The 16,695-nt window shown below is 44.9% G+C and overlaps 1 protein-coding gene and 1 pseudogene across 1 annotated transcript in view; one reads left to right on the top strand and one right to left on the bottom strand.

Annotated features, from left to right (window-relative positions):
• The window catches only part of Dcdc2 (doublecortin domain containing 2), a 145,387-nt gene that overhangs the window by 31,425 nt on the left and 97,267 nt on the right, over nt 1-16,695 (top strand). The window lies entirely within an intron of this gene.
• Nucleotides 1,026-1,489, bottom strand: LOC114102817 (DNA-directed RNA polymerase II subunit RPB4 pseudogene; annotated as a pseudogene).

Below are 16,695 nucleotides of genomic sequence, written 5' to 3'. Positions count from 1 at the left end.
ATTGTTCTACAATTCACACATACATCAAAGCATCACATTGTACCCAATAAATATATGATATTACTTGACCATTACAAATAAATAAGATGCCACCTAATTAAGTGTCAAACTGTTTTCGGTGTAACATTTCATTTGAGTTCCCACTCAAAGACAGTTCTTTGGCAACTTCAAAAGCAACACTTACTAACCGGAAAAGAGCGTATTGTTCTTATACTGCACAGGATTGAGAAATTCAGAAGGGGAAAGATGAGAAATATGTTGTAAGATTATAATTTAAGATTATAAGCTCTGCAAAACTGTACCTTTCAGTTGATGGCAATTTAAATACCTGAGCACATGCTAGAATCTCAGTAATTTTTTTTTATTAGCACTCCCTCTTTTTTATTTATTTATTTTTTTGGGGGGGTGGGGGGGTTGTACCAGGGATTGAGCTCAGGAGCCCTCAACCACTAAGCCACATCCCCAGCCCTATTTTGTATTTTATTTAGAGACACGGTCTCACTGAGTTCCTTAGCGCCTCACCATTGCTGAGGCTGGCTTTGAACTCGCGATCCTTCTGGTGTGCACCACCACACCCAGCTTCTCTCACCCTTTATTTAATAATTTGAAATGTTGACATTGGTCTGGCTTCATTCTTTCTTTTGCACCTAGGTAAGACAATTCTTTCCCTATAAAAGTTTTCTATGTTCTACTTTAGTCAAAAACTACAAACACTTTGAAATTAAAATATGAAATGTTATGAATAAAAAATAAATGTGGGGTCCAAAATCCATAGTATGAGATAGTCAACAGCATGGCTTATATAATACCCCACCTCACCCTTCCCAGCAGCATGTTTAGGCAGTCACTGCAAGGCTGCTCTAAAATTATACGGTCATTATGGTCTAACAGTCACATTGGAAACAGCAACCTAAACCCACACCAAGATGGACTGTCTTCTTCAAGAATTCCAAATGTCTTTTGCAATAGCTTCTGCAAGGCAGGCCCAGCCCCAGCCCCTGAGAGGGTGGTGGTGTGCTGGGGACATGAGTCCCCCAAGAAGCTGAGTGAAGTTTGGAGATTAATACTGGAAACTGCGCTTTGTCTGGATATCATCAAGAATCTGCTGCAGTTCCTCATCTTCAAATCGCCCCTCCAGGCTTGGAATCAGAGCCTTGGACTCCTCAGCAGTCTCTGGGCAAAGGTTGGCCAAACAAGCCAACTCAAACTTATGTAGCTTTTTCTGGAGCAGCAAGCTACAGACACTTGCAGTGGTCTCTCTATTTCTGAACTGACTGAAACGGAAAGTGTAGTTTAAAGTTTTCATGAAGACTCCTGAGAGTTCCTGCTCATCCTCTGCACTCTCATTTTGTTGTTTTCGATGCTCCAGAAGCATATGAACTTCTGAATTTAGAAGAGTCTCTGCTTTTTCAAACTCTTTGGGAAAGATAAGCTGTGAGGCGTCCTCTTCCACGTCACCAGCCCGGGGATCACTGCCGCCGGTTGCCATCGCCGCACCGCTTACTACCACAAACACCGCCGGAATAGAATCTCAGTATTTAGATTTGCATGTTAGGATAACTGTTAGATTTGAGCTTATTGAGTCTTCTGGGAAAAGTCAGAGGAACTGTTCTTGACAGAGGTATGATTATTTCTGTATGGTAGAAAGAGCATGAAAATGTGACTAAATAAAGAGCAACATGCAGCCCTGGGAGACCAGTAAACTGTGCTCAAACTCTTTGAATGCTACTCGTGTAAAATTTCACATTTTCTCAGGAATGTGCATCAGAAGGCTGCTGAATGCCAGACAGTGGCTAGATGTTAGCCGCAGGGATGTCAAAAGACATTTACTATGTGCCAATCGGAATTACATCAAGAAAACTGTTGTAAAAGGACTCTGGAAAGAGATTTTTGCTAAGCTGCATGGGAAAGAATAAGAAAATTAGAAACTAATACCAGGTATTTTTAACTGCAGGGAATAAAATGATTTCTTTAGGCTCAATTAATAAGGGGCTTCAATACTTAACAAGACTATGTGCATTGATTCTTTGCCATCATAGCTGGGTATAGAAGGGGAAAAGAAAATTATGGTATAGAGCAGAGGTTGAAGAATTTAGGTCACATGGAAAGAAAAAACATGTTTTTAAATTGGAGAGGACTATTTAATGTTTATTGAAAGAAAGTATAGTGTTCCCTTTTATCTATTTTTTTAAATGAAAGAGGAAGAAATATTTCCAAATTATTTTTAAATTTTATTTATCTATTTTTACGTGGTGCTGAGGATGGAACCCAGTGCCTCACACATGCTAGGCAAGCACTCTACCACTGAGCCCCAGCCCCAGCCCCAGCCCGGATCTATTTTTGATAAGTACATTCTTCCCCTTTGTACATTTCGGTTGTAGGCCAAGATTCTGGAGATGAATTGCTTCAAGCTTCAAAATGTTCTATGACCTAAGGTTTCAGGGGTGAGGTTGTCACCGGGACCTGCTGGTAGACCCAGGGGGTTTGGTCCTTCATGGAGAGACAGTGGGAGGTAGGAAACTTCTGGAGGGAACGGCAACCGTCCTGTCAGTACCTCCTGCAGTGGTTCCTCAGGATTCAAAGTTCTTTCATGTGTATGAATGTGTGATGCTGTGGTTTTCTGGCACTTCTGGTCAGAGTCTTTAAAAAAGCAACAAAATCTGAAGCAACATCATGACTGTGCGATCTTATATGTAGAAGTGAAGGTAGCTTCTCACCCCATATAGACACAGCAGCCCCCCAAAGACATGTTTCAGTATTTTCTCCCACAAATTGTGTGCTGGGGGGTGGGCAGCAAACAAACCTGAAGAGCAGTGAGCTCAAGGAACAAGGGAAGCAAAACTCAGAAATAATCATACGAAGTGGTCGGTGATGGTCCATTTATTATTTTTTAAATTAGGATATAGAAACTTGTCATGTTAGATGGTTCAAATTTTATTTCTCCTTAATTTAAAAGAAATTCTCTGTGTGTAAACCTAAATGTCTGACTTGCTGGGGAGTGCTTTTGAATTATGGGTAATTATGGAAGCAATAAATCCTTGGGCTTCCTTGTTGGGGCCACCTGGGGGCAACACCATACTAATGAGGCTGAGGCCTTGGGCCTAGATGCCTGGAGCCTCTGAGGTCTACCTGATCCCTGGCCCCAGACTGTGCTGCCAACAGCAGCTGGTCTCTCATGGTGGTGCTGGTTACAGCTTGTGAGAGGGTGTTCATGTGATGTAGCTCAGGTCTGTCGCCACGGTAGGAAAATGACTAAACAGACTCATGTCTGCAAAGTAGCAGGCTAATAGTGTCTCCTCCATGCATACGACAAATCAGTGAACCCAACATAGAGCGGTAAGGGCATTGTTTTTTTAAAGGTAGGACTATTTATTTGCATTTAGTTGATTTCAGCAAGAAGTGTGCAGGTGGTGTGCCTTGGTGTCTGGCTTGGTCAACAGGGAACATTCCCACACATCAGTGAAAGACTCCTTTATAAGCAGCCAGCCAGATCCAGCTCTGATGTTGTCCTGTGATTACATAGTTTGGATGGTTGGTTTGTTGAAATAAGATTGATTTTAGCCCACCTGTTAGCTGGAGGCAGAACTCTAAGTGGTGAGTGGTTGTGGGGAAGAGACAACCAAACCGACATGGTGCATTTGCAGTGTCTAGTGTTTAACCTGGGACTTTTCTCTCTAGGAAATTTGAAACAGCAATCTATGTGGTTTGGTGTTTCTCTCCCTCCACTTTTAAGAGCAAGTATTTTTGAATTTCAAAGATTTACGAACCTTCCTGCCTGGCTTTGCTAATTCCGATTATACAACGTTATAAAAGCGGGACACCAAGTTTTAGAAAATTTCATGGAACAGGTGATCTGACATGACCCAAGTTTCTTTTTGTAGATTACATTCTAAATAATAAAATTCCACACTTACAGTCTTTTCCTGGAAGTGAGCTGATAACCCAACTTCCGTAAACATTTTATTAACTAGTATGGGATCTTTCGCAGATGGTTTTTAAACATTGGATTTAGAAAACTAATTTGAAATCTCAACTAAGAGGAACGAATGTGTCTGTGTGTGTGTGTGTAAGTATATAATTATATATCCTTTAAGACTGTGTGTGTATGTATTCCTCAACAGGGTCACTACCTAGCACACCCATCACTCAGCTGAAAACATCCCAAGTGGAGATGCACTAACTGCCCAGGGAAACCCTAGGGCAGCTCAGCCCTGAAGAGCACTGTGGAGTCCCAGCTATTCCCTGGGCCGTTGCCTGGCTGGTGGGGGCTGCAGCTCCCTACCTCAGCCCAGCAGTGTCAGAGGGTTTTGTGCCGGCACGTCACTGGTTTGGTAAAGATCAAACTTTGAAATTTGAGGTGTGATTTCTATTGCACGTGTCTTGCTTTCATACCACGGTAAAGTCTGAAAGCTCTAAGTTGAATCATACGAACTGGGGACCATCTGTATATATATTTATTATAGAAAAGCCTTTTTAGTATGGCTTTTGCAAATATAAAAGTAGTTTTTCATGAACACTCAATTGGCTGATACTTAATTTAGTCAAACAGTAAATGAAAATAGGATTAACAGGCTTTCTCTCCCTCTTCTGTACCTATCAGATTGCTATTCCTTGTATTATTTGTATTTTAATTATTTTTTCAATAATATTGGTTAACTGTCTTTCATCATTTATTAGTCTATCTAAACCTGTGTATGTGTGTATATAAATAATGCAGTATAGATAGTGTGATTTGTCTTTTGGGAATTTTCAGAATTTTTACTTACTAATTAATTAATTAATTTCAAAACTATTCTTCTCTCTTTCTCCCCCAATTTACCTGTTCAGGTACTCATTTTTAACTCTCTGTTTAGGAATTCTCCTTGCTTTCTCTATCTCATGGTATCAAGTTAGTGGAGCTATGTGCATCAAATTGGTGCCCACCACTTGCAAGTGGGCTCATTCATAAAAAGATCATTTTGGTTAGTGATCAACAGCAACATGAGTTTGGTTCATGTTTCCTTACACCATGTAATTGCTCCAAGTATTTAGTCAGAATTCCAAAACCAAGACAGAACTCTCCTGGTGCTCCCCTGGGTTATCCTGCAGGATGTGAAGACAGCTTCCTAGTGTGTGGGGAAGGAGAATCTGCAGGTGAATTGCTCTAACTCTCTGCTATTACTTAAAGCCTCCTTTAAGTGAGAGTGTTTGGAACTCTAAGAAATGACTCTAATCACAAACTTATGGCTCTTACCTTTGGGCAATAATAATTAACATCAGATTCTTTCATCAAAAAGGTGATGTGCTGGGCATAATACTGGTGGGTTAGTAGTGAGGAAGGCACGTGGGCATCATGCTGGTGGGTTAGTAGTGAGGAGGGCAGATGGGCATCATGCTGGTGGGTTAGTAGTGATGAAGGCAGATGGGCATCATGCTGGTGGGTTAGTAGTGAGGAGGGAAGATGGGCATCATGCTGGTGGGTTGGTAGTGAGGAAGGCCCGTGGGCATCATGCTGGTGGGTTACTAGTTGGGAAGGCAGAAGTGCATCATGTTGGTGGATTAGTAGTGAGGAGGGAAGATGGGCATCATCTTGGTGGATTAGTTTTGAGGAAGGCAGATGGGCATCATGCTGGTGGGTTTGTAGTGAGAGGGAAGATGGGCATCATGCAGGTGGGTTAGTAGTGAGGAGGGCAGATGGGCATCATGCTGGTGGGTTAGTAGTGAGGAAGGCAGGTGGGCATCATGCTGGTGGGTTAGTAGTGAGGAGGGCAGATGGGCATCATGCTGGTGGGTTAGTAGTGAGGAAGGCACGTGGGCATCATGCTGGTGGGTTAGTAGTGTGGAAGGCAGGTGGGCATCATGCAGGTGGGTTAGTAGTGAGGAAGGCAGGTGGGCATCATGCTGGTGGGTTAGTAGTGAGGAGGGCAGATGGGCATCATGCTGGTGGGTTAGTAGTGAGGAGGGAAGATGGGCATCATGCTGGTGGGTTAGTAGTGAGGAGGGAAGATGGGCATCATGCTGGTGGGTTAGTAGTGAGGAGGGAAGATGGGCATCATGCTGGTGGGTTAGTAGTGAGGAGGGAAGATGGGCATCATGCTGGTGGGTTAGTAGTGAGGAAGGCCCGTGGGCATCATGCTGGTGGGTTAGTAGTGTGGAAGGCAGGTGGGCATCATGCAGGTGGGTTAGTAGTGAGGAAGGCAGGTGGGCATCATGCTGGTGGGTTAGTAGTGAGGAGGGAAGATGGGCATCATGTTGGTGGGTTAGTAGTGAGGAGGGAAGATGGGCATCATGCTGGTGGGTTAGTAGTGAGGAGGGAAGATGGGCATCATGCTGGTGGGTTAGTAGTGAGGAGGGAAGATGGGCATCATGCTGGTGGGTTAGTAGTGAGGAGGGAAGATGGGCATCATGCTGGTGGGTTAGTAGTGAGGAGGGAAGATGGGCATCATGCTGGTGGGTTAGTAGTGAGGAGGGAAGATGGGCATCATGCTGGTGGGTTAGTAGTGAGGAGGGCACATGGGCATCATGCTGGTGGGTTAGTAGTGAGGAGGGAAGATGGGCATCATGCTGGTGGGTTAGTAGTGAGGAAGGCACGTGGGCATCATGCTGGTGGGTTAGTAGTGAGGAAGGAGATGGGCATCATGCTGGTGGGTTAGTAGTGAGGAGGGCAGATGGGCATCATGCTGGTGGGTTAGTAGTGATGAAGGCAGATGGGCATCATGCTGGTGGGTTAGTAGTGAGGAGGGAAGATGGGCATCATGCTGGTGGGTTGGTAGTGAGGAAGGCCCGTGGGCATCATGCTGGTGGGTTACTAGTTGGGAAGGCAGAAGTGCATCATGTTGGTGGATTAGTAGTGAGGAGGGAAGATGGGCATCATCTTGGTGGATTAGTTTTGAGGAAGGCAGATGGGCATCATGCTGGTGGGTTTGTAGTGAGAGGGAAGATGGGCATCATGCAGGTGGGTTAGTAGTGAGGAGGGCAGATGGGCATCATGCTGGTGGGTTAGTAGTGAGGAAGGCAGGTGGGCATCATGCTGGTGGGTTAGTAGTGAGGAGGGAAGATGGGCATCATGCTGGTGGGTTAGTAGTGAGGAGGGAAGATGGGCATCATGCTGGTGGGTTAGTAGTGAGGAAGGCACGTGGGCATCATGCTGGTGGGTTAGTAGTGAGGAAGGAGATGGGCATCATGCTGGTGGGTTAGTAGTGAGAGGGCAGTTGGGGCCTTGATAGGCTTCAGAGTAAGCTCAGAGCATGAGCAGTTGCAAGGCAATGTGATGGCCAGAACCAGACAACATGGTGTCCTGGCTGACCATGGGGAGGGTGGCTCTGGAGCCGTCTTTAGATCTCTCCTGAAGGATCCGCCCTAGGTGCAGACCTGGAGGTGCGTGTGCTCCGTCAGGCTGAGGAGTGGGAAGGGTGGCTTGTGGTGGGGACGCCTGAGGCAGGAGGCTTGGGAAGTGGGCCGGAACCAAGCTGAGTATCTGGAAAGGACGTGGACTGTTTCCTAAAACCAGTTGGAAGCTGGTTTCCTTAGGGAATTGATGTGATCACTCCTGCCGCGGAAGCCAGGCTGGCGGCCGGGACACCTGTGATGGAGAAGAAGGTGGTGCTCACACGGGTGGGTCTGTGAGACGGTGGAGGTCAGGCTGCAGACAGAGGACCAAAGGACTGGCTGCTGGGGGAATAGCGGGAGAGGCGCTGGATGACTCTTGGGTCTCTGGCCTGGCCAGTGGAGAAAGGGTCCTCACTCCCTTTCAGAGAGACTGGGGACATGGTTTGTGTTGTTTGATGACAGTGACAGTCAGAATCATGCCAACATCAAGCCAGCTCAGTGTTGAAATGGAAATCGGGACTCACCGCGAGTATGTGTGCGTCTTCCTTCGTGTGAGTTCAGCGGTTGTCCAAGCACTTGACAAGATCATCCCATTTAAGCCTCGGGGCATCCCTATGAGGCAGGGGCTATCTATCCATAGGAGGATCTGGTGACGGAGGTGTGCTCCTGAGAGCTCAGGTGGCAGAGGGAAGCGTGCCCCGGCCTTGAGGATGCTCCCTGGGTCCTGTGGTCTTGAGGGGGTGTTGTGGGAGAGAAGCTTTTAAAAAGGTACCCCACCTTGATTTGATGTTAGGAAAGGAGAAGATACATAAGGAGGACTAAAATTGGGAATTGAATCCAGAAAAGGGTACAGTTTTTCCCAGGACCTTAATATCCTTCTTGACCAAGTCATCATCAGTGACAGCCTGTGCCTAGTGTTAGTGCAGTTGTCTTCTTAATTGGCATTTTTCTTGGCCTTTGCTAATATTCCCTAAAGGACAAGATATTTATGTTGAAAGTTTCCAATACAGTGCTTGAAATGGCTCTGGCATGTCTGCTTGTAAGAGGACTCCCACAGGAAACTGAAAATATTTCTACATGGAAATTTACTACCGAGTGTGAAGGGATTAAAGACAAAGCTTTAGAGCCAAGACCACTGAGAGGACTTTTCCACTTCTACAAAGGGCCACTGGTGTCCTTGGCTGTTCTCCCAGATGTTCTGAGTAACATCTGCTAAATTAACAGGCCAGCAAAGCTCCTGGCAGGACTAGAGGAAGTGAATGGGGAGGAGAGGCACGTGTTGGAGGCAAACTGCGTGCCAAGACCTCAAGGCGAGGTTGCCTGTTCTTGGTGAGGCTCGTCCTCTTCACCTGATGCAACTATGGAAACAACACCTCCTTGAAGACTTGTAGGATTAGAGACTTAGGTTACGTTCAGCTCCTGGCTGTGCCTGAGTCATATTTAGAATGTGGCCTGTAGAAGCCGCACGGTGTAGCTGCCCAGGTTAGCAAGGGCCTGTGAACTAAGTGGCTCAGACGTGGACGGGGGCCCTGACGTGCTGGCTCCTTCACCAGGATCCGAACGAAAGGAGGGGATGTGCATAGGGGTATTGAACAGGCCTCAGAACCTCCTCCAGGCGGGGTGAAATGTATCCTTACTTCCATGTGCAGTGCTCCTGGTGTAGATGTTGGGTAACGGGTGGATCACTACATGACTATGCACAAAATACACTATCTCAATAAAAAGTAGCACACAGTAAGCTTCTAGGTGTGACTGGATCTTAGAGCTGTTCATCAAACGAGTAGGGCGTACATCATTTCACAAAGACTGAGGCAGAGTGAAGCACATATGCAGATGAGCCAGCACCTTTGTGTTAAGCAAAAGAAAAGGAGCTTTTGAAAATTATATTGTGTATCTTCCAACCTCTGATGGGCTGGAGAACCATGCTCAGAGTATAAGTGGTTGCCAGGCAGTGGAGGTGGCCATAGCCAGGTTACATTATGTCCCAGGACCTGGGCATTAAGGGCCATCCTGCCTCCACCATGGAACAGTGAAAACATGGGGCTCTTCAGGCCACTGCCCCCAACTTTTGATAGTGGGTACTGCAAATGCCACTTCTGGAACTGGACTGCTTTTGCTGTAGATGGCACTGCTTTGGCCTTCCCTGCTTTGCTGACCCACTAGTACTTACGTGGAAGTCCTGGGTGGGACTACCGAGCCAGGCAGAGGTCCTGTCCAGGGGCTTAGCTGCTAAGGAGTGGACACACACGGCATCCAGTGCTTTCACCCTCTGCAGACGGTGGTGGCATCTGTTTCCCTCAAGATGCATATGGTGGGAGTTCTATTCAAACAGAAAATGTGTGCAGACGCTGGAGAGCCCGAATATGATAGACACGCGCCACTCATCCTGTGAGGGCCCAACAACAAAGACTCATTTCTGCTACACTCGATGCTATCATTCCTCAGATTCCTAAAAGCACACTCATCCATCCCTTCTTTAGAAGATAGCCACCCAAGATCTCCCTCTCCTCCTCCTCCTCCTCCTCTTCCTCCTCCAGTACACCCCATGGGGAGTCTGCCTCAGCTGCAGTGTGTAGATACTCAGCTACCTCAGCCTGATGATGATGATAAGGATGATGGTGAGGATGATGGTTATGGCACTGGGGATGGAACCCAGGGGCCCTTAACCACGGAGCCACATCCCCAGCCCTTTTTATTTTTTATTTTGAGACAGAGTCTCACTAAGTTGCTTAGGTCCTCATAAAGTTGCTGAGACTGGCTTTGAACTGGTAATCCTCCAGCCTCAGCCTCCCCAGTCGCTGGGATTACAGGTGTGGCTTGATGTTAGTATGTTTGATGATGGCCTTGAGTCACCACACGGGCTCACTTCTCTTATGGCTTCTTTTTTTCACATTCTGAAGCAAAGAACCGATGTTTCCCTTAATTGCTTCCAGAACTGAATATATTTTAAAATATAGTTGTACACTATTGATCATATTTGGGCTTTCCAGCGTCTGCACACATTTTCTACTTGAAAAGAATTCCCACCATATGCACAAAATATAGTTGTTGATTGCAACCTCTTTATAAATGACATTCTCCATTTCCTGGGTGCTGAGGAGCTCACCCCTGCTTTGGGAAGTTGTTCCTGTGAGCACTGTAGGTACAGGAAAAAGAAGAAACCATCTTCCTTGATCTCCCCCAATACAGGTTGTTACCAGGACTGAGTGGAAATATGTTATTCTATGTAGATCCTAGTCTGATAAATCATGCTCACATGCTTTAATCTAAAAGAAGTGTCTTCATGTAAGAAATATTTAAGTGCACTTAGATATCCCTGAATATATCTGAAAGTTTCTGATGATATCCAGATTTATGTATTTAGATATAATAGGAATAGATTAGTTCAAAATATAATTATTTAATAACTTTTATGTTCCATTTTATAGATCATGTCATGTTTCCAACTTTTCTTCTTCTTGTTTTACGTTTAGAAGTTTGTGTTCTCTGCCCCACCATCCTGAAGCCTCCTGTCCCCTCTGCACTCCTTTATCTTCTCCGTATGTCACTCCCCAGGCTCTCGTGAGTTCCTCCCCAGCCCTCACTGTACTTATTAAACCAGATAGGAGATTTAACCAAAGTCTCCAGCAGCCAGTTTATCATTTTCAACTTTAAAGTTTGTATGTTGTGATGTTGACTAAATGCAGATTTTTTTTTTTTTTTGGTCAAGTGTATGCAGTGTTGATCCCTCTAATTGACTTTTGTCTCTTTTTTTAAATTATAATTACTCAGTCATGTTAGTCGCACAGATTAAGGGGTTTCCATGTGAGGCTTCAGTTTCTTGATAGCATTTTAATTAATATGGTTATTTTGTCAAAAAGTTTACCAGATTGTGGTATTTTGACATTTTCTTGAATTAATTATTAGAACAGAAGGAGGAATGAAGTATCAGGGAATCAAAGTTAGTGGTAGGATAAAACGCACGACAATCAGCAAGATTTAATAGACGAAGGGGCGGCTTAATGAATGAATGAGTGAATCAATGATTAGGCTGCTTCTTACACCACCGGGTGGTCTCAGTGTCTTTGTAGTGATGGTAATTAATATATCAGCATTCCATATTAACATGCCTTCTAATCTAATCAAATGAAATTGAATTTTCTGTAGTCCGTTTTTGTCTTGCTAAAAATACTCATGTAGAATATAATATTAAATCTTCTAAGAGGAAGACATGCAGATAAAGAATCTGCTGATAATTTGGCAAAAGTAATTCATGTTTCCTTCAGTTAATTGCAGGTGATGTATCTGATTTAAAAGTTAATAAAGATCCTCCTGTATGTATCAGAAGTGCAACTGCAAGTGGCACTGTCATTGTCATTTGTCATTTAAACCTGGTTCTAAGGATTTTCCCTTAATTGATGTGAGGTGCATTTCCTTTGTTCAGAAGCAGACACCTGTCACTCGTTATTTAAAGAAATTTCAAAACACAGCTGTTTGTATCTGATCTTTTGCACTGTGTGAGAGCAAGTTTGCTTCTTGCTTTTGCTCTTTAGGAGTCACCATGGAATGGGGCTGGGCTGTTCTGCAAGAGGGACAGTCCTTCAGGAACTTGGAGAGCAAAGCCTGAACCTGAGCTGCTCTACCTTGTGTGTGAACAGTGGCTCAGCACTTTCTAGAGGGAATGACCTGATACCAGAGGGAATTCTCACCCTGTCTTCCAGATAGATGGGAAGGAATTTATAGAATTTCAGCACATGTTTGAGTGAAAGAAGGAAGAAACCTGGACATGGTAGAAATGGCAGATGTATTTGAGGGCTAGTATGTACCTTCATGGTGCTGGAAGGGGCAGGGAAAGGGATCAGCTTTGGCCTTCTTTTTAAATCACTGTTCCTTTTCTCCCCGAAAGTTGTACTAATTGCTTTTCTTTGTAATTCACCTTAATGGTGAAAATACCTGGTTTCTAAATCTTCCAAGCCCCGCTGTGCTGGGTAAGGTTCACTGCAGGACTGGAAAACGACCTAACAGCCTCGCCATCGCTGATTCAGATGGAATAGTGTCAGTTTCCTCACTCTCCGTTGCTGGTGTTCTCTGCTCTGCAGATTTTCTCTGTCCCCGTGGAGTTGTAGGATCCTGCAAGCACTCAGTAATCGAGAACAGAGTTGAATAGAAAGGAAAGATTGCCTTATACTCTGATAAAGCAAATTTATAAGATAAAAATTCTTAAATGATCTTCTTGGTGGTCCACTTTAAAAGGCCAAGTTTTCAGACAGTTTTGGAGGTCAAATTCTGCTTCCTTATGAAGCTAACTAGACAGATGGCTCTTTAGTGCAAGTTTGCCCAACTAGTGCTGTTTGCACAATGTGACCTTTCCCTTTGATTTATTATTCTGGCCCCCATGGGTGTGAAGATGGCGATTTATCTTTGGATGCATAAGGCAGGTTTTGGACTCTTTGGAATGGTGTATCTAGCAGTCACATTTAGCCTGGGTTGTTTGGTAGTTGGTAACCTGGAAACCTAATTGCAACAACAAGCCATCCAAACACGGTTATTCTTCTGAGTGCTCATAATGAAAGTAATACCAGGAGGGACCAGCCAGGAACTGACTAGATGGCCCTCGCAAACAAAGCTGGCTTCTGTAACATGGTCATTGCTAATTGGGGTACAGCAATTCTGATTTAAAAAAAATACATACATATGTGTGTGTGTGTGTGTGTATGTATACACACAATTCCGCAATCACTGGTAATGTGATTCCTAAAGACTTTAATACCAGATAAATGTTTTCATTTGCAGGAGAAACTAGTTGTTTTTCCTCTGTATCCAAGAAAGAGTAAGAGATTTGCTTTCTCTTTATAAGTGTGTTTTTTCCCCCAGTGTTATTTCGTATCATGTGAGCACTACAATTAAATAGGACATAGAGTGGAAATTGGAACACAAATAAGCTAGTCCCTACCCGCTGTTCCCCACTCATTTGTATCTTCACTTTGGCATTACAGAAATAAATGCTGAAGGATAGAAAATAATGCAAGAAAGACTGCGAATGTCATGTGGGACTGATTCTGTGTCATCTTGTGGATTCTTTCCGTGGTTTGTACTGAATGTACTTTAGACACAAGTAAGCTGGGCCTCTCGTTGCCACACTGAGTGATCATGGAGAGAGGAGGTTGGTTCCATTTTGGGCTGCACTTTCCCATTCCGTTTGGGACTTCGGATGCTGGTGTGAAGTGGTTGCGGATTTCTCACCTGCGCTCTGTTCTTGGTTCTGGTCCGTCGCCTTTCTTCCTGGTCCCATGCATGATTCTGGAATTGCAGGATGGAAATGGGAAGTAGAAGCAAAGATGCAATTGTGCTTTTTTTTTTTTTTCAACTAATATTTCAATAAGTCTAAGTTGAAAAAATAAAAGAGACATCGTTGGATGGCTTTTCTTCTTAATTTTTTTTAATAATGTCATTGTATTTTTATACATTTATTTTATTTGTTTATTTTTATGTGGTGCCGAGGATCAAACCCAGTGCCTCACACATGCTAGGCAAGTGCTCTACCACTGAGCCCCAGCCCCAGCCCATCTTCTTAATACTGATGAGGTGCTGGGGAGAACAAACTCATGACCAGGGCTTTCTGAAAGCCTCTTAGGAGCCGAGGGGTGAGGGGCGACACTCTCCTCTGGTCGGGTTGTTTATTGCTCTGTGTGTACTTACAGCACGTCCTCCACACGTTGGGTGACTAAGCTCGTTGAGCCTGAGTTCTGGGCAGTGGGGAGTGCCTCTCTATCTCACCTGAACACTCCACTTTGGCACTGCTCCTTATTGAGAGACGGCGTGGCATAGTGGAAAGGACATAAACTGTGGAACCAAACAGGCCTGTGCACACATCTGATTTGGGGACCTAAAATGTGATTTCCTCATTGGAAACTGGAAAAGTCATGTCTGATTAGAGCTGTGGTTATCAAGACGCAGTGAGTGAAGAGTGGAACATGTGGCTCCTGCTTCTCAGGGTCTTATTGTCCATCAGAAATGACAGATGTGCAAATGAAAAATAGAAGTAAAATGAAGGAGACGCACAGCCACTTCCAACCCAATGGTGATGAGCACATTAGGGGAATGTGGCCTCTGTGGCATGATGTGGGGCTCAGGGACGGAGGCTCCAGGGAGGAGCTGGGTTTGGAAAAATTATTAGTTCAGTTGGGATTGTTCAACCATGATGCAAAGAAAGACCACCGATTCCAATTTTAAAGCAAGCTTGTATTGCGTACATAAGGAAAGCTGGCCACCAGCGACTGTCTCTCCCAAAACCGGGCTAGAGATCAGCCCAGCTCTCAGGGAAGAAAAGGTTTATACAGCCCAGAAAGTGACAAAGGGGGGTGTCTTGGGAACTTACAGCAAACAGGGTCTGGGCAAACGTAATATAAGGGCAGATGGCAGATTAATGATCAATGTGGCATGTTATTTCAAGGTAGGGAGTAAATTCAGATCTCAACATCAGAATTTATGAGGTGTCACTGAGGTTTCAGAGAGGGTTATTATCTGGTCAGGGGGAGGCAAGATTTATGAGGCACCACTAAGGCTTTAGGGAAGGTTGTTATCTGGCCAAGGAGACCCAGGCATGGATGAGTTCAGAGCATGGGCAAGAATTCCAAACACATTTAGAAATCTCAGTAATTTATAGTAAAACAGAAATTAACTTTTCCTGACTTTTGACGAGATGGCTCCCAATCTTCAGATGGAATTAGGCTGGTTCATCAGGATCAAGGGTGGGCTCAGAATGCCCTGAGCCAGGACATAGTAGCGTACGATCTAAAGTCATGTTGGTCACAAATTTGGTTAGTGCCCCAAAGGCGTATGACTAGCCTGGGTCTGATCTCAAACCTGACAGAAATGAGCTTTGACTACGTGAAAGCCCCATAGCCGTGATTCTCAACTCTTAGGATATTCAAACTACACAACCTTCGCTTGTGCCCAAGACTTTCAGATGTGAGCTGTGATCTCAACTGGCTGACTCATAAGCCTCAAGGACTCAGATGGCCTAAGTGCAGGGGGTTTGTGTCCTTTTGGTGCCTTAACAGGAATGGAAACCCTTATAACCTGGAATCTAGTGACTGTACAGGTACATGCACACCGGGGAATCCACTTGAAAGTGCTCAGTTGTCAACCACTCTGAGCCAGTGGGCAGGGGTTCAGGGTTACTCTGACTCCAGCAGAAGAACTCACTGAGTTTCTGTGGGTGTGAAGGTGGTGTGTGCTCTCCGAGGAAGGATTCTCTTTGGTTCTTGAGCAAAGAACACTTATCACCCTTCTTCAACACACAGATGGTTCTTGTTCATGGTCAGGGAACTCACACATCTCTCAGAAAGCCGTTTTTCCTTTCTTCCTTGGAAATGGGAGAGCCTCGACCTAGATCTCATTTCCACATGCCCGCCATCTTTGCCATCTGGCACAGAGTAGCACATGTCAGGCATGAAAGTGTGCATCAAACTGAACGTATGTCAAGCAGAGACTGATAAATACAGGACGAAGGGCATATAGACACCTTCATGAGGCTCCTAGAAAGTTCTTCTATTTAAACAACACTCACTCTGTTGAGTAGTAGCACCCCATATCTTCATTATAAGTTGATAATGTTAAGAGATTGACTAAAAGTGATCGTATATGAGAGACTGACACACACACATGCTACCAATTGCTGAAGACCTTGAAGATGTTAGTAGAAATTAGTTTCAAGTAAGCAGAGTTGACACAGCAAGTGCCAGTAGGACTTAAAGCAGAAACTTAGGTCAGGTCAAAAGATTTCTGGGATTAGAGCCAGAAGTCCTCGGCGGGGTGCAGATGGCCTCAGATTCCTCAGATGTGAACCTGTCCTTTCCTAGGCTCCTCGACCCTCAGTTCAGCCCAAGTCATGAAGCGCACGCCGTCCAGTTGACCCTTGGCAGTCCAGCAGCCCTGACTGCTTTGTGCATGTCAGTGTAGGTCTGCATGGGTGTTTGCCGTTGCTGCCGGCCGCCCACCAGGTCCTGGGCTGTGCTGAGGAATGAGAGGGCAAAGCTTTGTTGCTGGACTCAGAGAGTGAGCCGTCCACTGTGTGTGTGGTGGGTGGCACAGCAGGCAGACACCAGCACACCGCTGTCACCACAGTGCAGCGCCGTGCACCTACAGGAGAAGGACCGTGGGCAGTCTTCATATTTTTTTTGGTTTTAATTGACATGAATGATGTTTTCGCTTCCAGCTGGATAAACTGGCTTCTCTTCTAGACCTGTTCTTTTTAGAGCTCAGATGAATATCAGCCAGCTCTTAACAAGCTTTGTATGATTATTTTTACTTTCTGGATCACACATAGTAAACTTTAAAATTTGGACAGATTTAGTGCTACCCTGAGAGATATGAGGGGTATCCTCTTGTTGGTTGGTTTCTAAA

The sequence above is a fragment of the Marmota flaviventris genome, chromosome 6 (assembly GCF_047511675.1).
Source record: "Marmota flaviventris isolate mMarFla1 chromosome 6, mMarFla1.hap1, whole genome shotgun sequence".
In the NCBI taxonomy this organism is placed as follows: Eukaryota; Metazoa; Chordata; class Mammalia; order Rodentia; family Sciuridae; genus Marmota; species Marmota flaviventris.
Note: the sequence above shows the minus strand (reverse complement) of the source record. Positions and strands in the feature narration are given on the sequence as shown.